This window comes from Lissotriton vulgaris, chromosome 6 (assembly GCF_964263255.1).
Source record: "Lissotriton vulgaris chromosome 6, aLisVul1.2, whole genome shotgun sequence".
Classification (NCBI taxonomy): domain Eukaryota; kingdom Metazoa; phylum Chordata; class Amphibia; order Caudata; family Salamandridae; genus Lissotriton; species Lissotriton vulgaris.
The window spans coordinates 629,497,226-629,507,928 of NC_141694.1; positions in this window are offsets into that span (position 1 = coordinate 629,497,226).

The following is a 10,703-nucleotide window of genomic DNA, read 5'->3' on the forward strand; positions in this document are numbered from 1 at the left end:
AAAAAGGTACAATAAAAAGATAGTGAGGTGCACAAAGAGGAAGAAAGGTGCAAAAGGATGCAAGAGAAATACAGAAAGAGGCCAGAGAAGCACAGAAAGAAGAAAGGTTTGTGCACCATTAGTACTAATTTAATACCCACATTTAGCAATAAGTAACACAAGGCCATTCCGGCTTTGCAAAGGGCCTTCCACCACGCTGTAACACATGAAGCTGCATTTTTGGGAACATTTGAACTGTTTGAGCTAGAAACAAGACTTTTTTATTCAAATCTGCAGATTAGGCAACAGATGATGGAATATTTGGCAAATGCGGAAAATGTTTAATTCTGTGACAATTGATGCAGCCGAACAGTCACATAATTCCCGTGGCCTGCTCATACCTCCGACTAGGTCCAGAAGTGCTCCTCGGTGGTTCCTTCTTTTTTTGTGTCTCATTGAGTTTATACTTTAGCTTCCATAGAAAAGAGGAAGACTAAACCTGAGGTTACCACTCCACAACACATACTGCAATACCACATAATTACTCTCCATAACACATATTTCCACTCTATATAATTCCTATACACTAAATACCACGTACTTTCTATCCACATAAATTCACTGCATAACATACCATATAATTCCACTACACATAACATACATTCACTCTACACCAAAAAACATTTGTAAAAAAGGTTTACATTTACAGCACCAATAGCTCTAACTCTTGCAACTGCAAAACCTATTACATTGCAAATGCTTTTTTCCCTAGAAGTACAGTTTGCAGAATGGTGAAGAAAGGGGGCTGGGCCTCCGACCAGCATTCAGGAATTCTGCTACGTAGAACTTACACGATGTACCAGGAGAGCTTCTTGACCCCCAAAGTCCGTTAGGAGTAAAGTGGACTTCATCCCCCATCCCATAGTCTGCCTGGAGGTGCATTTGCAGATTGGTGAAGAAAGGGGGCATGGCCTCCAAAGACGTCTTCACAATCCTACTGTGTGGGACTTACTGTTGGTAACAAGAGAACTAGTTGGCCCCCAAGCACATCCTTGGGGGCAACTACCCCTCCTATTACCTCCAGTAATTACCACACAGCAGAATTGTTCAGTTCTCATAACATGCCACACCCCCTTTGCCCACTACTCTACAAACGCGCTCCCTGGCTTGCTCTTGGATGGGGATTGAAGTCCCCTTCACTGCTAGGGGTGCCTAGGGGGCAACTAGCCTTCCTCTTACCACCAGTAAGCCCCACATAGTGGGATTACTGAGAGGTGGACACAGGCCATGCCCCCTTTCTATACCACTCTGCAAATGCACCTCCTGGCATGGTCCTGGTTTGTGGATGAAGTCCCCTTTCCTCAAGAGGGTCCCTTGGGGCCAACTAGACCACCAGGTACCTTCAGTAAGCTCCACACAGTAGGATTGCTGAGAGGTGGTTCGAGGCCATGCCCCTTTTTACAGCACTCTACAAACGCTGCTCTGGCGCACTGCTGCTTAGGGGATGAAGTCCAATTGTGTCCTGAGGTCCCCAGGACACAAGAGGACTTCATCGCCCCACCAGCGCTGCGCCCATCCAGCGCTGCGCATTTGCAGATTGGTATAAAAAGGGGAATGGCCTTGGACCATCTCTCTTCAATCCAGCTGTGTGGCTCTTACTGGAGGTACCTGGTGGGCTAGTTAGCCCCCAAGGACCCTCAGGAATCAAGGGGACTTAATCCTCCAATTCAGAACGTGACAGGAGGCGTGTTTTCACAGTAGTGCATGGAGGGTGAGGCCTCTGGGGAGCCGTCTTTTGTTTTTTTGGAAAGGGGCTGTGTGACCCTTATTCCCATAATACATTTTGGGCCTTGAGGACCCCATCCCCCAGGGCGTGAGCATTTTATGTGTTTTTTTAATTAAAAAATACGGGAAGGGTGCTGCATAGCTTTCCTTCCATGAGCCACTTTTAGCGCCAGGGACCCCATCCCACGGGGCTTGGCCTCATTTTTTTATTTTTAAATAAAACATTTTCCAGGGAGGGGGACCGTGTGGCCCCCCCTCCCCTGGGCCAACTATGGCTCCAGGGTCTGGCCAGCCTTGATTTTTTATATTTGTTTGGAGCGGGCCGGGAAGCCCCCCTTATGAGGCCAATTATGGCCCGGGGACGCCATCCCCCAGGGCCAGCCTTGCATATATATTTTTTAAATGTTTAAATTAAAGGAGAGGGGTGCTGAGTGGTCCTCCTCCCGGGCCACTTCTGGCCCTTGGGACCCATCCCCCGGGGCCGGCCCTTAGCATTGGAGATCATGGGAGCAGCCCCAATGCCCCCACGGTCCCAGCCAGCTCCCTGCCTCCTGCAGGAGCCACCATTGCTTTTGAGAAAGGGGAGCTGCTGACATGCAGCTCCCCTTGCTCAAAAGCAATCCTACTGTTCTTAGTTGAAGCAAGAGTAGGTTTTCTGCTCTCGCTTCAACGAAGCGAAGCAGGAGTTAGCAATGACAGGGCGGAAGCCGTGCTCCCGCCCTGTCATAGCAAACAGAAATGTCCTGGGGGAGGGCACCCCGGGACATTGCAGGAGCCGGCTCTGGGGTGTGGTGTTCCCCAGGGCCATCGAGGGCTACAGGAGTGGGGTCGCGTGGACCTACTCCCAATATTTTTAAAGCCCCGGGGAGGTGGTGGACCCAGGGTCATGGGGGCACACATGATGACATCATCCAGTGAATGTGTGTCTTTCTGAAAAATAAATATTTTTTATATGTGTATATCTAAAGGTTGATGGAAGAATAAATGGGTAAATAAGTGTCTAAATGATTGGTTTTTTTTGTAAAATTGGTTGTATAACTGACTTATTAAGTGTATCTTACTGAATACATGTATTAGAGAGTAATGTTTAAATATATAAATATCTGTATCAGTGTCTCACTTTGTGTATAAGTGGCTGCATGGGTTGGTGAGTAGCTATATGAGTGTCTATATGGGCTATTAGTTCATTTTTGAGTATCAGTATGAGTGTCTATATGGTTTGGTGGGGGGTATTACTTAGCGCATAGATGCATGAATGACTGACTCACTGTTTGTATATGTTTTGAAGACAACATGTGTGCAGGACTGTATGGGTAGATGAGTGTGTGTATGGGGGTGTTAGTCAGTGAATGACTGTCTCAATAGTATCTTTATGAGTAACTACATATGGTTTACACTAGTATATGTGAATATTGATGTATATACGTGAGTATATGTGAGAGTGAGAGTTTGGAAGAGTTCCTGTATAAATAAGTATGTGTTTCTATAAGTGATTGTTGAAGAGAGTTAGTATGTGTATATTTCTGTACAAATAAGTGTAGTAGTGTATGTATAGCTATATATGCAAGCAAATGGATGTTTTAAAGTTTATTTGCATGTGTGAGTATGTGTGTGAGTAACTCTATGGATGAGTGTCAGTGTGTAACAGGATGTATAAGTGTATGAGAACATATGATTAGTGAGTACATGTATGAGTGACTATATAGAACTGTTGGTGAATGAGTGGATATGTATGTAGATTTAGGAATTACTGAATAGGTTATTGTAACTGGTATTGGTATCTCCATTTTTTGAAAATTTTAGTTTCTTTTTTTGAATGTCTGTATCAAGGGTTATATTACGCTGACAGGAGGTCTGCCACTCTTTCACAATGATGATGTCATCAGTGATGTCATTTGAGATGTCATCAGTGATGTCATGAGTGATGTCACTGACCATGTCATGAGTGATGTAATATGCAACATCATCAGTAGTGCATTGCGGCTGCGCGAGTTATAGTTAGCTGAACTAACTATAACGGAGGAATTTCAATGGTTTTGTATGAGAGAAATGTCCAGCTAACTATAACATTGGTGAAACCTATGGTTTCTTCAGTGAATTTCTAAGGTTTTTTAAATGCTAATTCCTAACTATAACGTGCCTAAAACCTATGGTTTCTTCAGTGAATTTCTAAGGTCTTGTAAATGGTAATTTTAACTTGTACTAACTATTATATTTCTTTCTTTTATACTAATTTCCTACACTTTTATTATAAATACTTATATTTATTTTATTTTTAAAGTTACATTTCATATTTTTAATGTAAAATAATAACAAAAGTAAATTAAAAAAGAATACACTGCTAGTGAAACTGCCTGGGTGAATTCGTAAGTGTTTGTTAGAGGCAGATTTACAACAGCCTTGTGCCTCTTTTACATCGCTGTTGCATCACTTTTCTGATGAAGCAGTGGTGCAAAAGATGCGCCATGGTATGTGGTATTTAGAATGTGACGTATCTGGGAGGTGCGTCACATTGTAAATCCCTGTACCAGAATGAGACATTCCTACATAGGGGGGGGGTGTTCCGGCACAGGAACACCTCCTAAAAGTGGCTGACTGAAATCTACAAGATTTCACTTTGTCACTTTTGGGCTCATGCTGTGTCAAAACCCTGCACTACCTTGAAGCAGGTGTAAGGATTGACACAGCAGTCTGAGAATAGGGCCCGAGAGCATTGCTGGAGATGCGTTGCACTTGTAACATAACTCAAACAATGCACCACCTTTACAGCACAGATACATCACATATATGTGCCATTTTTGTCCCATGGTACACCACATTGTAAATACGGCACATCCATGGTGGTGGTGTCATGGAGCATAATAACTGACATATTCCTGGGGATATGCCAGTTATTGTATATGTGCCCATTAGTGTTTTAATGTAGTAAATGGATTACTACATACCGATGAATGAGTCACTACAAAACTATAGCAACAGTGACAGAGTGTTTTGTGGAAGTGCAAGGATACAAACTGGTAAATTGAACGTATAAAAGACAAATTTGCAAGTACATAGAAGACAGCATACATGGTCTATAAGGGTTAGAAGCACTCTATGCCCTAAGGCCTATTTTAAGTCATATGTACTTAGGTAGTGAGTAGATGATAACAGTTCTGCAAAGAAAGAACCTGATTGAATTTATAACAGCCTCAGTTTTACCACAGTATACAGATAAACACATACTGCTGAATGTCTCACTACAATATTGAAACAGTAGTGTGAGAATGTTTGCTGGAAGTATAAGGATACACATTGAGGAATTGAACATATAAAACATAAGTTTGCTGGTGCATAGAACAGTGCATGCACAGTCTATAGAGGTTTGAAACAGCCTATGGACTAAGGCTTCTTTTAATCCATGGGTATCTAGATACTGACAGATCATTACACTTCTACAAAGAAAGTTCCTCACTAAATTTATTACAGCTTCAGTTTTACCACGGTACAATGGAAAAGAACATACTGCTGACTGGCTCACTACAATACTAAAACTGCAGTGTCAGAGTGTTTGCAGGAAGTCTAAGGATACAGACTGGGAAATTAAAGGCATAAAACACAAGTTTGTAGGTGCATACAAGACTGCATGTTTACTCCATATGCATTTTAAGCAATCCATACCCTCAGACCCACTTTGCATATTTTAAATCAATACAAACATTTAAAGAATATATAACTGAATCTATAAGTGCTTCACTTCTAGTACAATAAATACATTAGTAAATAGTGCTTAACCTTGTATTATTTTTAAACAATAAATGTATTCTATTAACATCTCATAATTGAATACACATTCCAATAGAAGTTCATCAGATATGTCATTCAGATCAATTCCCTTGTTAGCAGTTTCTGAATTAATTTGTTCTAAACTTTCAACATAATTTAAGTCTTCCAGAAAATCTCCATCAAGCATTCATCTTCGAAATCACACCTAACGTCTGCATCACTAATTTCCCCTTTTTCACTGTCTATGCCTATGACAGATATGATTAGTTCTTCAATTATACACAAAGTAATATCCAAAATCTCCTGGCTATGAGGCTGTTCTCTTTCCATATTTTTTCCTTTATGTTCTTGCTCCTTGTATAAAAATATAAACAGTTAATTTTATCACTTTTCGTGATATATAATACAAAACTACTGTTTTGACATATTTTGGCCTACAAAAAATACTATATAAATACTATTATCTTATAACATTAGACAATATGTCTATTCACCTTACCCTTTCCAAAATAGTAAATGTGTTTTACTAAAATGGAAAAGATAGTATTCATTCTCCAGAATAACACTGTGTATCTGTGTATATTTAGACATCATAATCACACTACTTTTTGAATACTTCATGTGTTTGTCTCTATTCCTCATCTATAACTTAGTCTAACCCTACTAATTACCTATCCCTTCCAATTTCGAACTAGCCTCTCCTCTAGTATTTATCTGCAACATTGTAGCTTACCGTTCTTTATTTTTCTCATTGCTTATAACCTATAATTACGTAACATTCATTAACCTAGGACTCTCAGTTTATTGTCTACTTTTTATATTATTAATTTCCTTGTGTTCTTCTACTAACTTTCCTTTATGCAGTTGCTTGTTACCTGCTCTGTCAATCCTTCAATATCTTGTGTTTTTCATTAATGTTCCTTCTTAATTCAAAAGTCTTTCTACTATTCCTTACTCAATGTGTTCTTTTCCCTTAAGACCTAGCTTATCATGAATGTTATCGTGTCTTGTTTTAAGTTAGAGAAAATACATCGACTGAGTACATTCAATATTGTCAATAATGTCAGGTAAGTTTACTTACTCACTAACTTGTCAAAAAACGTTCTTTAACTCTCACAGAAATATTTCCACTTTCTCTTCACGAATGTCTGAGGAGCAATTGAAAACGGGTCTGAACTCCGGAACGTTTTCGATGAAGTGCGTACTCTTTAGTGAGCGCTCGCCTCACTAAGGATTCCCCACAACACTCTGGTAAATGACTAGATCGCAACCACGTCTTTCAGCCGTGGCCCGTGGAGGGAGTTGCGATGGGGCAGGCAGGGGGGCGAGGGAGGGGCAGGGTGAGGGGTGATAAACAACAGAATCTGGATGATTGCAGGTAAGTAAACAATTACATTATTAAAACGAATTTTAGGTCATATTATCAATAAAAAGCAATAGATTATTGCAGCTTTTATCGGCAGGAAAATGCTGATAAAGCGGCAATAAAAGGCTTGATAATAGGCCCTTGTGAATTCCCATAACAGCCCAAGTTAACACCAGAACCTGGGCTGCTATGAGAATTTCCAGGGCCCTATTATCAAGCCCATTATCGCCGCTTTATCTGCAGTTTCCTGCCGATAAAAGCGGCGATAATGTATCGCCTTTTGTTGATAATATGCCCCTTCGTTTGCGATGCAGGGAGCAGGATACGAAATTCTTTGTATTAAATTAATTGTTTCCTTACGTGCAATCATCCAGATTCCGCTGTTTATAACCCCCTACCCTGACCCTCACCGCCCCACCTGCCTACCCCACTACAACTCCCTCAACGGGCCGCGGCTGAGTCAGTTACTTGTACTTACCTTAAGCATCATATATAATACAAAAATTATATATCATAAAATTATCACTTTTGGAAGATACAAAAAAACAATATATTTTACAACACAAAATAATTTGTAAAACATTTCATTTGCCTTTTTTGCTGTTCACTACAAACAGTGAGTTCAATAGTACTCATCAGATAACAGCGGGCAAAAAAAAGACAATCCATAAGGATATCTTAAAAAAAGCCAGTCAACATTCTCAATAACAATATAATAAATAGAGCAATTTCTTAAATATGACATCTCAAACAATCATAAAATAACAAAATATTAAAGATTACTTTTCTTACACTGTAAATAATGTTACTTACAAATATATGCTGACAAATACACAGCAAAAACTCATTAATGGTTTCACACACTTTTCCTTACGGCCAAATAGTATGCATGAAGTCCTTTGTTTGGAAGTTGTTGAATAGTAATCCTGAATGTCCGCCTCCCAGCCTTCTGATCCAAAACCACCGACATCATCTACGGGTCCCCCAGGACTCATTCATCAGTCTGACGCTGTTCAACATCTACATGGCCACCCTAACACAAGTAGTCCACCATCACAACTTCAACAACATCTCCTACACAAAGAACACCCACCTCATCCTCTCCCTCACCAAGAAGCCACAATCCACCAAAAGCAACCCCACCGACACAATGAAGGACGTCACCAACTATATAAAGAGCAGCACTGTAAATACAAACTGGTACAAGATGAAGGTACTCATCCTCAGAACCATCCCCTTAGCCTCAGACAACTCCTGCTATCTGATTACACTGTGAACAGTACCCACAACTACCAACCATGTCCACAACATAGGATTCAACCTCAACTCCTCCCTCTCCATGTGTAACCAAGTCTACACTGTCTCCTCGTACTGCTATAACGCCCTCCACATCATCCGCAACATTTACAAGTGGATCCTAACCAAAGGAAGAAGAACAGTGACACAGGCCCTCATCAGCAGCAGACTACACTGTGTCAAAACACTCTACCATGAATTCCAGCCAAACACCTACAACAACTACAAAAAATCCAAAAGGCCTCCACCTGAGTGATCATCAATGTCCCCAGCTGCACCCACATCACCCACCACCTGATACACCTACACTGCCTCAATATCAACAAAAGGATCACCTTCAAGCTCCTCACCCTCACGTACAAAATACTCTAAATCACCAGACTAATCTACCTTAACAGCACTAATCCTGAAGGGCAAATTTTGATCTTAAAATGTTGCCTTTAAAAATATTAGGTAAGAATTTAGTAACTCTTTGGGCAAATGTTGCTTAAATACTAATTGAGTATCATTACAATGTATCCAACCTTTCAGACACTTTAAATAAACAATGTAATGTCCAGATGTGGTAGAAGGTCCATCATGAAAAATAATAGCAACAGCTACAAAAGTTCTTCCTGATATTGAACATTGACCAGCTACAACATTTTTTATTAAAGTTTTCAATTTTCTTCGATCAGCTCTACAACGTTGCAGCATTAAAATAACATACTGTCCATATCTTTATATAAGTAATGTTGATGACATTTCTGATTTACATTGGCTACACTCCATGTTTTGACTTGCTCCTCTAATTAGATTGTTAAAAGACACTGGGGCATATTACCAACAACTAGCGATAATTATCGCCATGTTGGCTTAGCGGGAATATTCCTAACACCGCCCTTCACCTGTTTTTATCGCTGAGATACCTTGCTATTATCAAGGTATATCTCAGAAGGGATAAAAAACGGGCGAAATGCGTGAATATCGCTGTCAATACAGCGATATTCAGGCATTACTGTGACAATGCTCTTAGCCATGTTAACCACCTCTCATTGGATAACATGGCTAAGAACTGGTCAGGGCAGGCGTTAGCTTTTGGAGATATTCGCGCTTAGTGCGAATATTTCCAAAACTAAGCCATTGTTGGTAATAGGAGATAGCGATATTAGCGACTGTTTCCAGTCGCTAACATCTTGGCACGCACACTTTGCATGTCATTAGCGATAATTATCGCTGACATGCAAAGTGGGCCCCAAGATGATCGCTATCGCCTACTAGCTGTCGCTAACTGGCGTTAGCGACAGCTTGGTAGTAGGACGATAAAATTATCGCCGCTTTAGCGGAAAAAGTCAGGCTAAAGCGGCGATAATGGCCCTTGGTAATATGCCCCACTGATTCACAGTCAGGTAAAGTCAAATATATGAATCTCTCAGTGCTACATGTAAACAAACAATTTCAACAGTCATGATGACATTTATAAGAAAGGCCAAAAAGGTGTTCAACATCTATACCTTCATCTTCCAGTACACCAAGCATAAACATTAAAAATTCCTGACAATCTTGCTAAATATTTTCTGCGTAAATTGAGTACAACCAGAACATATGTCCAAAACATTTTGAATATCAGAAACACATTGTATTTTATTTTATCACTACTACATTTCTCATAAACAGAATTCAACAATGAAAAGAATCTTTTGTCCCGATGTTCTACAATTTGCTGTTGCAAACTTTCCAGAAAGAAAACAACATTAACAACTACATTAGCATAGCAGTTGACACCACAACTATTTTCAAACCGATAACCAACATTCTCTTCAACACTGTCCTTTCTCTTTTTACTTGCAGGCGCAACTTCATATTGTTTTTTTTTTCTCCACAGTTTCACTACAGATATTCTCAAATCTTCTTCTTCTACATACCACACTCTTTTCAAATACTGGATATTGACCTAAATAGGGTGCATATTCTCTTCTTAACCTAATATACTCTTTCACACAATTTGCATCTGCACTAACCTTTGTCTCATCAAAAGCAATCAAGTACAATCCAGATAAAGTTCTGACTTGAGACAAAGCAACATATGCCATACCTTCTTTAAACACGGTACTTCCAATACTCACTAAAGCACAATCTACACTTAAACCTTGGGATTTATGAATGGTCACCGCATATGCCAAACAAACAGGAAACTGTTTTCTGCAGACATACAAATCTTTTACAAGCAAAAAACGAGCTGCACAATGACTAACTTGTTGTACTTCAGCAATTTCATTGAATTTGATTTTCAAAAATTCAATCCCACCTCTATTTACATAATTAACAAAATCAACAATTTTACCCATTGCTCCATTTACTAAACCTTTTTCCACATTCAAATTACGTCGCAAAATTACCCTACAATTTACACATGCATACAAATTCTTTTCTAAACCAGCAGTTTTACTTATCGATTTCTCTAAACAATCCAATTTCCTCTTCAACATTTCACTCAAAAGAATACTGATTCCTTCATGTTCTATTTTATGAA